Source organism: Mustela nigripes, chromosome 18 (assembly GCF_022355385.1).
Source record: "Mustela nigripes isolate SB6536 chromosome 18, MUSNIG.SB6536, whole genome shotgun sequence".
Lineage (NCBI taxonomy): Eukaryota > Metazoa > Chordata > Mammalia > Carnivora > Mustelidae > Mustela > Mustela nigripes.
Window position 1 is genome coordinate 928,962 of NC_081574.1, and position 17,668 is coordinate 946,629.

Here is a 17,668-nt window from a genome sequence, read left to right on the forward strand (position 1 = left end):
GCACACAGACACCTGCCTCGAGGACCACGGCAGCAAGCCCAGCGTGGTGCGTCGGGGGTCCTCGATGCCAGTCTGTCCTGGGGAGAAACAGTCACCTCCCAGACTCTCCTGGGCTTCATTTTAACCAACGGAAGTGACTTGTACTAACTCCGTAATTGTGATTTCTCAGAACCTGAGTGTGATTTAGATTTAAGTTGGCAAAAATAGGTAAGTGTATTTAAAAGAAGTGATAGGTTCTAGAAATCTTCAGATTGTCCTTACTTTGTTTTCTAGCTCAGCGACACCTCCAGTCTTGCATCTGCCGATTTAATTTTCACGACGTAGAAATACGGAGAAAAATACAGCTGTCACACTGTTCAAGTAACTTTTCTAATAAATCTTTTTGACGTTTTCATATGGCGATTTACATCAATGATGGGCATTACCTCTGTTTTAAGTGTTTCCTTACGATGTGAGATGATCTCTGAGGACTCCAGGGGGAGGACGCGCATCCAAGGCTCGCTCTGATGATTGGCATTCCGCTGTAATGCGGTGTAACGGGACGTAATTTGTTTGTAGATAAACTTACCCCGAGGGACTGACGCAAGAACAGAAGTCTCACAGCTTAGATAAACAACAGAAATTAATTAACACGGAAGCACTAATTAGTTTATCCAATTTGCTGGCTGAGTTCTGGGCACGGAGGGACTGAGGAGAGGGCCTGGCTCAGCTGTGGGAGGTGGGAGGCGGGCGGAAGAGAAAGGGCCCTGGGGGGCCCGCAGTGGGGCAGGAGGCAGGCCGCGAGGTCTACACTGCCCGTCCAGACTGGAGGAGGCACTGAAGCAGGAGAGGGAGTGCCTAGGAGGTCAGCAGCTGGGCGACCGGCACCTCGGCTGCCTGGGTCACCTGTCTGTCTCCTGTCCACATGGGGACGGGCGGTGTGGCTGTGTCACTTGTGAGCCATAGAATATTCCTCTCTGGACTGCCTCCCCCACCCTGTTTCCTCTTGAATGTTGCTCAAGGTCATTTCCTCAAAGAAACTTTCCCACCTGGTCCTGTCATTTTGTGCCCCTCTCCTTGGGAGCACTGGCCACCGGTGGCACACTGCATTGATTCCTGGGACTCCCTCCCTCTCCTGGAGCAAGTCCTGGGAGGGAGAAGGCGGCAGTGAGTGAAGGAACGAGAACCTCCCGGGCTGGCTCAGTGTCTGCAAACAGGTTCCTGACCCGCCACCCGACAGCGAACTGCAGTGTTCCTCCCATTTTCCACGTTGCTTCATTATATTTTATCTGCGCGCATGTTCCGCTCCCCATGGAAGGACACTCCTGGTGCTCAGGGACTCAGTGTGGGGCCGGTGTCCCAGCAAGTGCTCCCAGCCTTCTTGCTAAATGAACATGGGAGGGACCGGTAATCGGGGAGCCAGAGGGAGCTCCAGAGCCTCCCTCCAGACCCACTCTTTGCTGGGTCTCTCCAGGCAGGAGCCTGCGCCCCAGCGGAGTGCGCGTGTAGAGGAAATGGGTTTCTGTCAGGTCTTGGCGTCTGTGTATTTTACTAAAGCTGCAGTGTGTCTCTCTGTGCACACGTCCTTGTGAACCTGCATACTGCAGAACTGTGGCCGTTTCTAATGCTGACTGCCCAGGAGTCTCCCCTGAGTCATGTGGTGTGGGGGACAGGGAGCCCCTGCTCCGAGAAAAGCAGACTGGGCTACCAGTCCCAGTGCTGATGCTGGCTGGCCACATGGTTTTGAGAAAGAGAGGAGGAGCACAAGGAGTCAGAGAGGTGGGGGGCTGGCGGCTGGGGACCCAGCGGCACCCAGGCATGTCCGTGGGAGCCCGTCTGCCGGCAAGAATGTTCACGCGTTCGTGCGGTGTTGGCGGGAGGAGGAGCTGGCCTGAGTGGCCCTGGTCTTCCCTGTCCTTCCCTGCAGCCCAGTGTTCTCTGCCAGCGACCGCGTTCAGAGCCCTGCGCGCCCGTTGGCTGTTCCTGTCCTCACGCGAAGCTGTGAGATCAGTTACTTCCTTCTTTCGACACATTAGTGTGAGAGGTTGGGCGGCTGCCTGGCTCCTTGGATTTTTGCTTCATGGCCCACTTTTTTCCCAAGTGAGGTTTCAAAAACAAAAACCCAGAAAACTATCCAGGCATTGTTCCCTGTGTTTCACATTCCGCCTGCAAGGAAGGGACCTTCCAGCCCAAGGCCGGCGCCATGCTCTTGAGTCCTAAGCAGTCACCATCTTACCTCTCTGGTCTTTCTTCCAGATGCTCATCTACCAGCTACAGAGAAACCACTCTGAAATCCAGATTTATTTATATAACCACCTTGCTTAAATGCCTAAAATAGCTTCATTGTCCTTCAGGCTGCAGCCCCACTCCTGCGCACCTTTCTTTTTTTTAATTTACTTTTTATTTTTAGCACAACAGAATTCATTGTTTTTGCACCACACCCAGTGCACCATGCAATCCGTGCCCTCTCCAATACCCACCACCTGGTTCCCCCAACCTCACACCCCCCACCCCTTCAAAACCCTCAGATTGTTTTTCAGAGTCCATAGTCTCTCATGGTTCCCCTCCCCTTCCAATTTCCCCAACTCCCTTCTCCTCTCCATCTCCCCTTGTCCTCCATGCTCTTTGTTATGCTCCACAAATAAGTGAAACCACATGATAATTGACTCTCTCTGCTTGACTGACTTCACTCAGCATCATCTCTTCCAGTCCCGTCCATGTTGCTACAAAAGTTGGGTATTCATCCTTCTGATGGAGGCATCATACTCCATAGTGTATATGGACCACATCTTCCTTATCCATTCGTCCGTTGAAGGGCATCTTGGTTCTTTCCATAGTTTGGTGACCGTGTCCATTGCTGCTATAAACATGGGGGTACAGATGGCCCTTCTTTTCACTCCATCTGTATCCTTGGGGTAAATACCCAGGAGTGCAATAGCAGGGACATAGGGAAGCTCTATTTTTAATTTCTTGAGGAATCTCCACACTGTTCTCCAAAGAGGCTGCACCAACTTGCATTCCCACCAACAGTGTAAGAGGGTTCCCCTTTCTCCACATCCCCTCCAACAAATGTTGTTTGTTTTCTTGCTAATTTTGGTCATTCTAACTGGTGTAAGGTGATATCTCAACGTGGTTTTAATTTGAATCTCCCTGATGGCTAGTGATGATGAACATTTTTTCATGTGTCTGATAGCTATTTGTATATCTTCACTGGAGAAGTGTCTGTTCATATCTTCTGCCCATTTTTTGATATGATTATCTGTTTTGTGCGTGTTGAGTTTGAGGAGTTTATTAAGCAAGTTACACAAGCAGATTAAAAATCTTGGAATCTGACCCTGGGTGACCTTCCTGTTCCAAGCCCTGCCTCAGGTGTGGTCAGACGTTCATGATTTTCTATATGCTGGTGGTTCTTTCTTGTTTCAGAGGATGTGATGCAGGTATGGGGTGGATTTATTTATTTATTTATTTATTTATTTATTTATTTATTTTTAAGATTGATTTATTTTAGATAGAGAAAGAGCACGAGTGGGAGGTGCAGAAGGAGAGGGAGAAAAGCTTACTCCCCACTGAGCAGGGAGCCTGACTCCATCCCAGGAGGCTGAGATCATGGCCTGAGCCAAAATCAAGAGTTGGACAGTTAACCGACTGAGCCACCCAGGTGCCCCTGGTCCAGGGTATATTCACACGTCCACATGGGTATCTCTCCTCTGGATAAGTTAGCTTTGTTACTCCAGTTCCCAGCCAGTGTTGGACACACAACACAGGTGCTCAAATAGTCATTGTGTAAATGCATCAAAGACCGATTTCACTCAGCATTGCATGATGTGAACTGAAGATATGCACCGACAGCTGTACAGATAGCATGTGTAATCTCCCGAGGAAGAAAGACAAATTGTTCTAATGCGACTCGGGTATTACTTGGAAAGAGATGCTCTGGAAACACACAGAGGTGCCATTTAAGTCATCCTGGGCAATTACAGGTGACTTCTGAAATGACTGACATTTAAAATAAATCTTAAGCAACGAATAGGGTTTCAACAAATGGTGCTGAATGTTCTCATGCAAAAGAATGCAGTTGAGCCCCTATCTCCCACCGTGTGCAAAACTTAAAATCCATCAAAGACTTAAATGTAAGAGCTGAAATTACAGAACAATGAATATAAATCTTCGGATTTTTAGAATAAGTAATGGTTTCTTCAGTAGGACACCAAAAGCAACAAAGGTGGAAAAAGACTTAATAGAGTTTTATTAAAATTAAAAATGTTTGTGTTTCAGAGGTCACCATTAAGAAAGTGAGAATGAAAACCCATTGAATAGGGAAAACTGCTAATCATATACATAATAAAGGCATGTATCTAGACATTACAGAGAATTCTTATAAATCAATAATAGACAAATAAGTCAATAAAAGAATGAGCAAAGGACTTTACATAGATATTTCTGTGAATATACAAATAGCCCAATAAGTACGTGGAAATGTGTGCGATGCCATTATACATCAGAGAAACACAAATCAGAGTTACTGGGGGATACCACTTCACACTCACTGAGATGGCTATAGTCAAAGAGACAGTAATAAGTGTTGGCAAGACTATGGAGAAAATGGAACCCTCGCATCTTCCTCGTTTTTGGGGAATATAAAATGGTACAACCACTTGGGGAAACAGTTTGGTGTTTCCTCAAAATGTTAACCATAGAGTTACCATATGACCAGAAATTTGTTCCTTAGTGTACATCCAAGAGAAATGAAACCTAGGTCCACTCAGACACTTGTACATGAGTATTCATAGGGGTATATTCATAATGGTCAGAAAGTGCAAACACCCCAACTATCCAACAACCAAGAAATGGGTCAATAGATGATGATATATCCATAGTGTGGACCTTTTCCTAACAATCCCGAGGAAGAAGCACTGATGCATTCTCTAGCAGAATGAACCTTGCAAACATTTTGCTAAATGAGGCCAGTCACATGTTAAAACCCCATAGAACTCCATTCACATGAATTGTGCAGCGTGAGCAAGGGTAGACAGCAATTAGATGAGTGGTTTCCAGGGGCCGGGAAGAGGAGGGACTAGAGGCTGATTGGTAAAGGGCACAGGATGTGGCACTGACTGCACAACTCTGTGAATATGCTGAAAACCACTAATTGTGCTCTGAACGCCGGTGAAGTCAGTGGTATATAAGTAATATCTGAACAGAGCTGTTCTTTTAAAAAATTGCGAGGCAAGAAGGAGGAGGAGTCATTTTCCAGGCCAAGAAGGGCAGAAAGACACACTCATGAACAACACGTAGAATGTGCAGGCACCCAGCGCTACAGAACGGCCTGGCTTGGTGAGAGAGCGTGGAGTGGTCCGGTGTGGGTCAGGTGTAGCCTAACAGAAAGAGAGAGAGGTACTTTCTGTTTCTTGCTGACAAGCAAAGGCTGTGTCATGTAGGAAATGGACCTACTGACAGGATTAGAGCAAAGGAGTAATGCTTCTTTTAACTTCCATATTTAAATTTTGTTCCTGTTATTTGTATATGACATGTGACTACCTTTCAACTCAGATGAACACATTTGGGTCCTCAAATACATTAAGTGTGCTGTGAATCAGGTCCCCATATGTGTCTTCTGAACACTTTGTAATCACCTATTAAATTTGGTTGCTTTAATGTTCAGGTTGTACATGATTGACCCAAACAAAATAAATTAAGGAGAGAAATTATCCTAAAGCTGAAAGAGTTCTAGATACTTTCAGTCCAATCTGGAAGTCTGTTCATGGGTTCCCACCCATCCTACTGCTGTTCCGGACCATAAGAAGTTGGGCTGATGATGCTTTCAGCTGCGTTATTATTGCTTTTCAGGTTTTCACCCCACTTCCTTCTCTCCGTGCCTTTCTACTGGTATGACGTGTCCCGGGCTGCCAAGATCTCAGTGAACCTGTTAACAACATTTCAACTCAGCCTTTTTCAACTCAGCTGCCCCTCTGAATTTGGGGGTCACTGGTGCCCTCTTACCCAGGGTTGCAGCATTAATATGATTTTAGGTGTCTGTATTTTAAATCCCTTTCAGACTTGAAGACAAGGCTTCCATTAGAGCTGTATTTGGCCCCACTCAAGGTAACATTTCATAAAGTCTGAACTATCACAAGGACTTATTCTCTTTGAAAAATAAACTCAAGATAAATTCAAAAACATTTGTAAAGACCCTACACTTTGTCAGGTAGGATTCACTGCCTTTCAACTTCATCCACTGTCTACAAGTGACAGAAATGGAGAAGAAATAGGCTATGATGGGCCAAAAAATAGAAAATACCAGTTCAAGTAAAATTAAAGTATGACAGCCTCCAGCTAGTGAATATTGTCTTAAATCTTGCAGTGGCGTTCTTTCTGTACAGCAGTATGAGGGACCATCCCAGACAGGACGGAGCGATGACAGCCTCTGTCCATGGTACTAAATTACGCCTTGCTCATCCACTCCTGCGCATCCTGCCATGATAAATGATTACCTCGCCATGAACAAAGAAAGCTTTAGGCTTAAAAATAAGTGATATTTTGCTGACACTTTTTGAACAAACCAAGGACACACTGATGCCAGGGAAAAGATATTTGATACAAAAGGTCCCAGTGGAAATATTTATGGCTTGTGGAAGTGGAAGTGGCCTGGACCTGCCATTACCTGTCAGGCCCCTGCCCACCGTCCACCTGAGTCCTCCTGGCATTGCAGACTGTGTAGTGGTTTTGTTACTTCATGCAGATTCACATTAGTTTGATGACAATAAACTAGGTCAAGTCCTCTGCGGCTAGTATTTATTTTGATGATCAGAAGTCTACACAGAACATGACTGAACACTTAGTCTTTGGAGCAAGAGCACCTGTTAATGGGCCATTCCACAGCGGGAGGACACATGCTGCCTACACTCACGTACTTCTGCGTGCGAGTCTGTCTCTATGTGCTGATTTGTAGGAGTGAGGCATTCAAACAGAAGTGTGCATAGGATCATATATGTTTTTATGTATTTGTATTTGTGTTTGAATATGTTATGTCTTTATATATAATATAGTACCCATACATGTGTCTGCATATTTATACTTGGGTCCGTATGGAAGCAGTACTCTGGCGACTGAGTACATATTCATGTAAGTCTCGTTGGTATGACACAGAACACATAAGGAATGTCAACGTTATGATGTTGGATTGACAAGAATTAATGTAAATCTTGGGGAGGAAGGAATGGAGTCTTTATTTTCAAAGATTGTTCTGATGCTGAAACGTATCTGGGCACAGGTTCTGGGGAGACCCAGCCTTGGCCTCTGAACACCTCCAGTCGAGAGAGAAGAACACACCCTCCATCACTAACTGGCTGGGAGAGAACCCTGTGACCCAAAGGAAGAAGCTGTGACTGGTTCTGCCTGCAGCGCTGGTGGGAACTGGCAGCCAGGACTGGTCCTCGGGGAGGGGCGGGCATCAGATGTTAGTCAGAGGCGAGTGCCCAGCAGAGGAGCCGAAGAGGTCAGCCTGGCACACTTGTGTCCCGAGGCTCTCAGATGCTGGCGGACGAGTGGTCCCTGACGGGGGGCTGCCTGCCCCCGGGCTCTGTTTCTCATCACACTGGGCAGCTGGTCCATCTCCCTGTTTGTTCACGTGTCCCCGCCCTCCTGTTTTAGCTCACACCCTTGTCTGGTGCATCTTCTAGCCTGGGCCTCGCAGGTGCCGTGTCCCGTCTAAGACACAGCACATGGCCCTGCCTTACCTCTGGCTAGCGGAGTCCTGACCATTGCGCACCTTCTGTGCGGTTTGCTGATGCCACTCCTCATGGTGAGGAGAGCTGTGTGCATTCTGATTTACTGAGCCCACTTTCATGGAGTGTCTCTTGTGTGTCAGGCACTGTTGCAGACTGGGCGACCGAGAGAGGAGCATGATGAACAGGAGGCAGGCTGGGGTCATGGTCTGCTGCGTGGGGAGAGAGCAATGTCAGAGCTTTCTCCAAGCTCACCAGGGTCAGTACAGAGTTAGAGGCTGGACGTGAGCCAGGGCCAGGATAGACAAGGACAGCAGACGGGTCTAGGGTGTATTCCTCACGGCAGGGGAGGCAGCTCTGTGTGGAGGTCTGGAAGAAGAACATTCTGGAGAGGGTACCGCAGATGCAAGCCCTCTCCCTCAGTACGTTGAGGATAGAGCCCTGTAGCCAGTGCCAGTATCAGAGGAGCAGGGGTCAGAGCCTCGCCGGCACTGGGAGACGTTCAGCTGCTCTCCTAAGAGGGAGGGGAACCGGCCAGAGGGCCCAGAGGGTGCAGCGCAGTCGGACGTGCACTGCAGAATTGGAGCCTTGAACTCCAAGCTGGACCTGGGAGCAGCCAGGAGGCTCCCTGCTGTGCGGTCAGCACCAGGTCACTCGGAGACATGGCGTTGGCCGTAGGGATGGAGCCAGGGACTGGGTTCGTGATAAATCCTGGACTTGCGGTGTGAGAGGACTAATGATGCATCAGATGTAGGCGGGAAGGGAAATAATCAAAGCCGACCCGTCCGTGTTAGCCTCGGTCAACTCTGTGAGTCATGGTGAGATACAAGGGACCACCCATACCGTCCGCGCTGAGTGGAAACAGCGCATCTAAAGATCTGTGGGGCGGCGTACCTGTGTGACCCTGTGACGCAGATACAACTCACTGTAATGGTGGGTATGGGACTCTGAACCCGCAGAGAGTACGGCACCACAAGGGAACCTGTGGGCGATGAGGGTGCGCGTGGCTCACCAGTGGTGACAAGTGTGCCATCTGCTGCGGGTGCAGGGGTGGGGGAAGCTCTGGAGACGGGGAGGCCGGGACTTAGGGGACATCCCCGCACCTGCCACTCCATTTGGCTGTGAGGCTGAAGCACCCTGTAAACACTGGAGTCGGTACAAAGTAAAAGAAAGGAAAGCCCGACCACCAGTCCATCTGTCTTCCCTTGCTGCAGATGTAGTCGGCAGGACTTGAGACTCTTCCCCTTTGGGCTTGAGCAGCGCGGTCAGCGTGGCATCATCGGGCAGCAGGAGTCACCGGGGTTAGAACCATACATGTGTCTGGTGGCTCACCTTAGTGACAGCAGGAAGGATGGTCTCGGTTGGTTTGGACTCTGTAACTGGGAGAGGGGTTTCTAGACGAGAAACTTGGGTTTCTGGAGCCTGGGAGTCTGAGAGCAGGTGTCAGTGCAGTTGGTTCCGGGCGAGGACCTCTCCTGGGCGGTCCTCACAGGGTACAGAGAGAGAGGGCAGATCGCTGGGGTCCACTGGATGAGGGCGCTGAGCCCATCTTGGAGGCTCCACCATCGTGACCTTGTCACTTTCCAAAGGTCCCACCTCCTAACGCTGTCACTTTTCGGACTCCATTTCAGCCTGTGAATTTTGGGGGGTGGATACAAACATTCAGTCCCTAGCACGAATGGCTCAGCCCCCACACTTTAGAGGACGTGCCCTCCAGGAACGGAAGCCAGGTTTCTGGTACTTGCACACTGTGTTCATAGCAGCACGACTCACTGTAGCCAGAAAGCAGAGGCATCTCAAGCATCCACAGATGGGCAAACGGATAAACACAGAGTGGCCCCTGCATGCAGCAGAACCTTTTTCAGCCCTCAGTGGGAAGGGAATTCGCACCCAGGCTACACACAGAGGCATTACACAGACGTCATGCTCCATGAGCTAATTGTGGGGGTGAGGACCTCCGCGCCTGACTGCAGGGAGCATAGACGTGGGTGTGCTCCAAGGACCCCTGGCGGCCCACAGGAACGCCCATCAGGAGGCTGTGGTGTGCTGGGCAGCAGTGACCATGCACGTGCTGGGGGCAGGGTGCTGTGGTGGGAGAGAGCGGCTGAGTGTGCAGGGGGTGGCCTGGACTGGGGGAGGCATCCCTGCAGGAACGCTGGGGCTCTGCTGTGGCTGCACGTCATAGCGTCGGCGGGCCTGGGGCTCCAGCCTGGGCTCAGGGAAGGGGAGATCCATGCAGGCCATGAGCAGGACCCTGGGGCGCTGGTGTTCAGGAGAGGGGACCATGAGCTAGGAAAGGTCCTTGGAACCCAGAAATCAGGCTTAACACAAGCTTCGTTCCCACTGTCCCCTGGACAGTAGCTAAAGTAACAGGGGAGATGGCTTATGTGTGTTATTGATGGCAAGGACGGGAGTGCCCAGAGGACCTCACGTTCAGAATTCGTGGGCACCTCGGATGTCTTTCAGGAACAGCTTCCTGCAAACAAACGGAAGTCAGTTGTGGTCCTGGCCATGAACTTGCCTGCGCAACTGGCCAGCAACTTCCTTTCCACAGGCTCCTCTTGTCCTGACTGAACAAAAGACCTAAGGATGCTGGTTATTTACCCAGAGTTGTCGTGGGAGTTAGTAAGACTGGGGTCGTGAGGATCTTTGAGTTTCATACACAAAAATGGCAGAGAATAGAGTGACCCATTGATTATTCACAGACGAGCCATTTACTCTACGGTGAGCCCCGGTCCCGGCGCACCTCTGCCTGCCCGTGAGCATACACTCGAGTGAATAACATCGGGACCCGGTATTTCTTCAGACCTTCCCATCAGTTATTTAACTTTCTTGTCAAGCTTACTCTGGAGGGGAATCAGCTTCCCAGAAGCATTCCTGAGTCCAATATGACATTTAGGGATTTGATACCTGGAAAGGGGAGGGCTGAGAGGTGAGTTCAGGGGACACGGTGCGGGGCAGCTGGCGGGTTTCCCGTCTGTGCTGTGCACCTGCTGCTCCCACAGTTGTGGACGGTCAGATGTTCCCCAATGGTGTGTTCCTGTTCTGGTCACAACTGTGTCCCTCTCACACCAATGCCGCGAGGAGTGTGGGAGAGCCTCAGTACTCAAGGTGGAGGGGAGGCCAGGAGGTACCTCTGGTATTTGAGCATCACACGTCAGCGATGTCCATGACCAGCCAGCCATGCTTTCCAGACATCCGTACAAGGCCTTCGTGTCTGGTCCCCTCTGACCCACTGCTTTACGAAAGCTACCAATTTCTGGGTTTGCCTTCACATGTTCACATTTTATATGAAACAAGTGCATTTGGAATTCTGTTTACGTGCAGTTACCTCATTGAGGGAACGATGCTGTGGCCATCGTCACTGAGAGGGGAGCCCGCGTGCAGTCAGCTTGTTGCCTGACCATTTCGTGTCTCGTGTGATTTCTGCTCTCGTATTCCTCATGTACTGAAGAACCCCAAATGAATTTTTCTGCCATTTTGCTGCTGTTCTGTATTTTTGGTGTGCACATTAAAAGATGAGAAAGGCTGGCACCCAACAGTCTTCTGCTTAATAAAATATTTTGAAAATGGTTAGAGACAGAATGTGCATAGTTCCTTCCTCCTTTATGTGACACCTTTCCCAAGAAGGCTGTAACTGACCCACACGACTCCCGCTGGTCCCGCAGAGCCGGCTTACCTTTGGGGCTGCACTTGCTTCTGAACCCACTTCCCTCCCTCAGGCGGAGCTCATCCTACACACAAGCTTCTCTCCTCAGCGTCGACCCGTATGACGGGATTTTTTTTTAAATTAACATATAATGCATTATTAGCCCCAGGGGTACAGGTCTGTGAATCGTCAGGATTACACAGTTCACAGCACTCACCATAGCACATGCCCTCCCCAATGTCCATCACCCAGCCACACTCTCCCTACCGTCCCTCCAAAAACCCTCAGTTTGTTTTGTGAGATTAAGAGTCTCTTATGGTCTGTCTCCCTCCCAATCCCATCTTGTTTCATTTTTTCCTTCCCTGCCTCCCAAACCCTCCACTTTGCCTCTCAAATTCTTCATATCAGGGAGATCATATGATAATTGTCTTTCTCTGATTGGCTTTATTCACTCAGCATAATACCCTCTAGATTTCATTTCTTTTGATGGCTGCATAGTATTCATATATATATATATACACATATATGTATATATGTATAATATATGTATATATGTATAATATACAATATATATAATATATTGTATATTATATACATATATGTATATGTATATATATAATATACAATATATTATTCATTTATATATATTTTATACACACACACACCCCACATCTTATTTATCCATTCATCTGTTGATCGACATCTAGCTTCTCTCCATAGTTTGGCTGTTGTGGACATTGCTGCTATAAACATTCGGGTGCACGTGCCCCTTCAGATCACTACATTTGTATCTTTAGGTTAAATACCCAGTAGTGTGATTGCTGGGTTGTAGGGTAGCTCTATTTTTGACTTTTTGAGGAACCTCCATGCTGTTTTCCAGAGTGGCTGCACCAGCTCACATTCCCACCAACAGTGTAGGAGGGTTCCCCTTTCTCCGCATCCTCGCCAGCATCTGTCATTTCCCGACTTGTTAATTTTAGCCATTCTGACTGGTGTGAGGTGATATCGCATTGTGGTTTTGATTTGTATTTCCCTGATGCCGAGTGATATGGAGCACTTTTTCATGTGTCTGTTGGCCATCTGGATGTCTTCTTTGAGAAATGTCTGTTCATGTCTTCTGCCCACTTCTTGATTGGATTATTGGTTCTTCGGGCCAGTGAGCGCGCCGTTGATGCGGGCACGGAACGCGGGGAACGCGGGCGAACGCGGGCGAACTCGGAGAGGGATAACATTCGCAGGTAATATTAGGGTATTAGCAGGTAATAGTAGGGACTTACTTTGGGCCAGAAATATGTTTTCCCTTTCACTTAAACTGTTTGCGTTTTTAAAAAGCTTTTCACATTAAAAGTGGGCATATGTCCCCCGACAGCTTCCTTGGATACCCCTTGTCCCTGACCCATGTGTCCCCTCCCATTGCGGTATCTCCCTAGAAATGACCTCTGATAAAAAGCCACCGTGGGTCATTCTAGGCTTTGCTATCCTAGCCTTGTATGGCCAGTGCATGTCGCGGAGCAGAGTGGGCTCTCTGGAGGAGCATGTGTTAGACAGATAGTAAAGAATACACTTCCAGGGCGCCTGGGTGGCTCAGTGGGTTAAGCGGCTGCCTTCGGCTCAGGTCATGATCCCAGCGTCCTGGGATCGAGTCCCGCATCGGGCTCCTTGCTTGGCGGGGAGCCTGCTTCTCCCTCTGACTCTGCCATTCTGTCTGCCTGTGCTTGCTCTCGCTTCTCTATGACAAATAAATAAAATAAAAAATCTTTAAAAAAAAAAATACACTTCCAAAAATAGAATTGAGAAGCCCATGGATGGCTTTCCTCTTTTCTTTTTTTTTTTGAATGTTGGAGATTTTTCCATTTTAGCCCGCAGGAGTCCATAGTATGACCTCGTGATGACTGAGTTCAGTCGATGTACAGTCAGGTTATTTGAGCTGCTGAGTCAAGCCCTGGTCACTACCATCACGTTATCATGTGTCTGTGAAATCGTAGTGTCACGTTTCCCTATCCCAGCAAGTGTGTGGGCGAGCGCATGCCTTGTTCCTGGGGATCTGTGGGGAGGGTCCCCATTGTCATGCTCCTTGTTGTTTTGGGAAGTGTTCACAGTCACGAGGGCGCCCTGGTTCTGTGGCATCTGCAGGTCTGGCCGCCCCCAGCCCCCATTCAGAGGATGGCTTCACATTCTGCCCAGGCTGGCTCCCCGAGTGGAGCGTTTCTCCGTGCTGAGTGCCGGGAAGCCCCCTGCTGCTTTGAGACTGGGGGGACAGCCATCGGAGCGTGACCTTGGCCCTGTTAGTCATGGCCCCAGTGGGACGAGGCCAAGGAGGTGGAAGGTGCAGCCAGTGAGTCTGGTTGGCCCGGCAGCCCAGCACCAGGCTGCCTAGTCTGCGGATCCCCCAGCCTCCCTGCGGCAGATCTGGGCCTGCTGTCCCCTTGTCTGTCTGCTCAGCCCAGCCCCCGCTGAACGCGGCCTGGGCTGGGCCGCCGGCTGGCACCGGAGCCAGGCTGACTCTGCAGAATCCGTGCCGATATTCCTCACCTCCATGGGCTCTGCAAAGTGGGTCCTACTCCCAGGGATCTTGCAGTTGGCCATGCCGGGAGCCTGGCCGCCAGCCTGAGCAGCTGGATGCGTGTCAGCCACTCCCTCAGTGGGCTCCCGGGGGCAGAGGATGGTTTCCATGTCGCATCCTGCAGCCCTGGCAGTCACAGAGGTGGGAGTCAGCGTGGGGGTGTCACGGGGCCCACGCGCCTTCGGGTGGGAGAGTCACTGCACGTGCGCCTGCTTCCCACCCTGGCCCAAGCCCCCTCTAAAAACACCTGCAGCGATCCACAGGGTCCACCCCAGATACAGTGCCTCTGGATTCATACCAGAGACATAGACGTGCCCTCTTCTTGGACCGAGGAAAGCAGGGTAACACCTTCTGCCAAGGGAAGGGTGGACTAGGCTGTCACTGCTCACGTCTGGAGCTTGGGGAACAAGCCTGTTCTTGCCAGGCTGCGTCTGGTTCAAGTACAGATTATGTGCACGTAAAATCACCCGGCAGAATTCTCTGTCTCATGTCAATTAGCATAAATTAGTAGAGTCTTCTCCTAACTTGCACGAGACTCCATGCTGGTGATGATGAATTCACAATAGATCAAGTTTTACTCCAGTCTGCATCCAGACTGTTTTATTATGGATGTTGTTTAGGGAAGACAGTCTGTTGTCAATCAGATGCTGTCAGGCCAGGGCCACGGATGCTCCTCTCCTTGTCACGGGGTCCATGGGTGGGAGCGAGCCTGGCATGATGGAGGGCATGAAGGTGGCAAGGATGGCCGCGGTTCTAGAGCACGACGGGCATGGACCCTAACTGCCCTTGTGGAGCCCAGCCCAGCCCTGGGCCCCGTGCTGCGTCACACTCACTGTCCTTCACTCGTTCCCAGCCTGGTGGGTGAGGGTGGAAGGGGAGGAAGGTCCAGAAGGGAAAGCGCCTCCGGAGCCTCGGCTCATGGCCACCGGGAGGAAGCCCGCAGCATAGCCAGCCCGACCTCACCAGGCCCTCAGCCTCCCTCGCGGGGCGAGCTGCTAACCTGCAGCGTGGAGCGTCTTCTGATGGCCGTGTCTGCGATCCCAGCAAACTGGGACTAGCTTTGACCCAGCAGTCCTCTGTGTGCCGGGGGGTGGGTTCCCTCACCCTGAAACCTTCCCTCCTTCTGCACTCCAGACTCAAGCGGGTAGAGTTTGGGTGCTCCTGGGGGTCACTCACCTCATGGCGGAGTTGGGCTCCCCAAGGATGCTCCCCAAGGACGCACGTGCTGTAGACAATGGGAGAACCTCGCTGCTTCCCTGATCGTCCTGCAGCCTGGGGCGGGAGGCTCCAATGGACTTAAGGGAAGTGCAAGGTGACTCACTTAGAACGCAGGGAATGTTGGTTTCTCAGCTGTGATCTGGCTGGAAATAACTTAAGGATAAGGCCTGGAGCCATTAATGGTGGACTCAGAAATGACATTTGCACAAGACCTGGACTCTAGAGAAGTTAACATGCCGGTGGCCAAAGGGACACCTTTCCCCAGACTCCTGGTGCCCTCTGACCCACAGATTTTGAGTTGACCAAAGGTTTTAATTCCTGTGCTCTAGGTGTCACTGTGCTTTGAACCTGGTGGGTGATTCTGACCATATCCCGCCTGCGGTGGGGATTGGACGTTCAGAGAATCCTGTGTCTGTGGGTCCGTTCTGGTGCAAATTTAGGTTAGCCCTTCACAACGAGTGGTAAAAGCCCGTTTCTGATTTACCTCCTGCTCCAGCAGCCTGGTGTTGGGTTCTGGTCCCATGTAGGGGCAGGGGTGGACAGTGGTCTTGGCTGAGGTGAGCTGACAGGTAATCTGGCTCTCCTAAGTGCGAGACTCTAAAGTCATGGCTGCCCCTCCCCAAGTCTCCTTCCCCAGTTCTGTGGTCCACTGGGGAGACCTGAGCTGTCACCTCTTTCTTCCCCGTAGACACACATGCCTCCCGGAGTCCCTGGGAGCAGTTCCGTTTCTGCTCTATCCTGTCACTCTGAGGAGAGCCAGGGCTGGGGACGCTGCCATCGTGTGGCTTCAGACAGATCCCTTAATGCTGACAGCCACAGTGGCGACATCCACAGAGGGGGTGACGAGGGGTTCCCACCACTGCCTGGAATGCACTCTGCATCGTACGCATAGTGACCATGCAGAGGGTGGACAGTGCTGTATCTTCTGAAACCCAGAGCAGCACAGGGGCCTTGGGCATTGGAGTGAGCTCCTGGGATGTCGCTGTGTCCCCAAGCGAAAGACCCTCATTTTTGTTTCCTGTAGACCCTCAGTTGGAGGTGGTGTGTGCTGGTGGCTTACCTGCGCTTTGATGACGGATGCCAGCCATGGACGTTGCAGGGTTGCACCCTTGTTTGGTGCTGTGTCCACTGCCCCCCATCACCCCACCCCCGCCTCCATCCTGGACCGTGTCTGTGTGCTCCCTGGACTGAGCTCTGGCACGGTGTCAGAGGACGCAAGCTCCCATGCACCCGGTCACACTCTCTTCTTCAGAACCTCTGGGTTCCCGTTTTCTGGCCTCACCACCTTTGCAATGCAGAGTCGTTGAGTCCTGGGCTTCACTTTTGTGCATCAGAGAGTAGAGGCCCGGTCAGTCCAGCTCCACAGCTGGAGTGGACACTGAGCTCGGGGCCTGTCGGGAAGGGCCAGCACAGCGATTTACCCCCTGATATGATCAGGCTGATGTCCAAGAAGTCAGATGAGTTCCAAGTCCACTTTGTTTTAAAGGACAGTTCTGCCTTCTCTGCCACGTCCGTCAAACCCCTCTGTCCCTCATCTGCCTCTGCCCACGAACCCACATATCCCTGCTGGGCGGGGTGAGTGTAGATGCTCAGGCTCCCTCCCTGTCCCTGCCCAGCCCCTCCTGGGTACCAGGCCATCCCACTAAAGAAGCACTAACTTCCCCAGTCCTCCTCAGAAACCATCCTTGGCTCCTGATTTTATGTGAGTAATGAGTCTGAGTTCCTTCTGTAATTTTCGGTTCCCCCCCCCAAACTGTGCATGATGTGTTCCCCCACCACAGGGGACACCAGCTCCCACCAGCTTGTCCTCCAAGCACACTTCCGTGCCTGTCCTCTGACTGCGGTGTTGGCCTCCCGTCTTTCTCTCTATTGAAAGTCTTACTTGTTCTTCAAGACTCAGTCCAGATGCTGTCTCCTCTGTGAGCCTGTTGCTGCTCCTTGGGTTTGGAGGAGGAGGCTGGCGTTCCCCTGACTGCCTGGGGCTGGCCACCTGATGGGCTGCTTGAACCATTTGTCGCTCAGCCTCCCATCCCCACGTGGAGGATGCCAGTGTCCCCTGCTAGTGTCTAGCCCCTGCTAGACATGCCAGTGTCGAGCCTCTGCTAGAGCCCCAGGGGCAAGTCGTCGCAGAGTGACGGACGTGGCCCCAAAGTCTGACTTCTTTTCCATAAAGAATATGTATCTTGGAAGGCATTGCACTTGTGTTTACTGCTGTAATTTTCTGACGTGTTGGTGAGTGCTGCGACCCCCAAACACCTCGGTCTGTCCTGCTGAGTCTGACACAGAGGGACGGGTCTGTGTCCTGAGGACAGTTCGTACTGGAGGATAAGATCATCCTTTTGCTCATGTTTGTTTGTGCCTGAAAGCAGATAGAACAGAGTTGTCATCAAAGTAAAGGTTTATTTACTAGATTAGGTGATAAAATAAACCATTGATTTCAGCTAAGTTGGTTGTGTTGGGCCGTACATAGCCATGAGAACGTGCAGTGTGTGCACGTGCCTGTGACAGAGAACGTCAGTTTACTAAAATGTATGA

General features: G+C 50.7%; 1 protein-coding gene across 1 annotated transcript in view; it reads left to right on the forward strand.

Moving 5' to 3' along the window:
- The window catches only part of DLGAP2 (DLG associated protein 2), a 476,914-nt gene that overhangs the window by 128,744 nt on the left and 330,502 nt on the right, over window positions 1-17,668 (forward strand). The window lies entirely within an intron of this gene.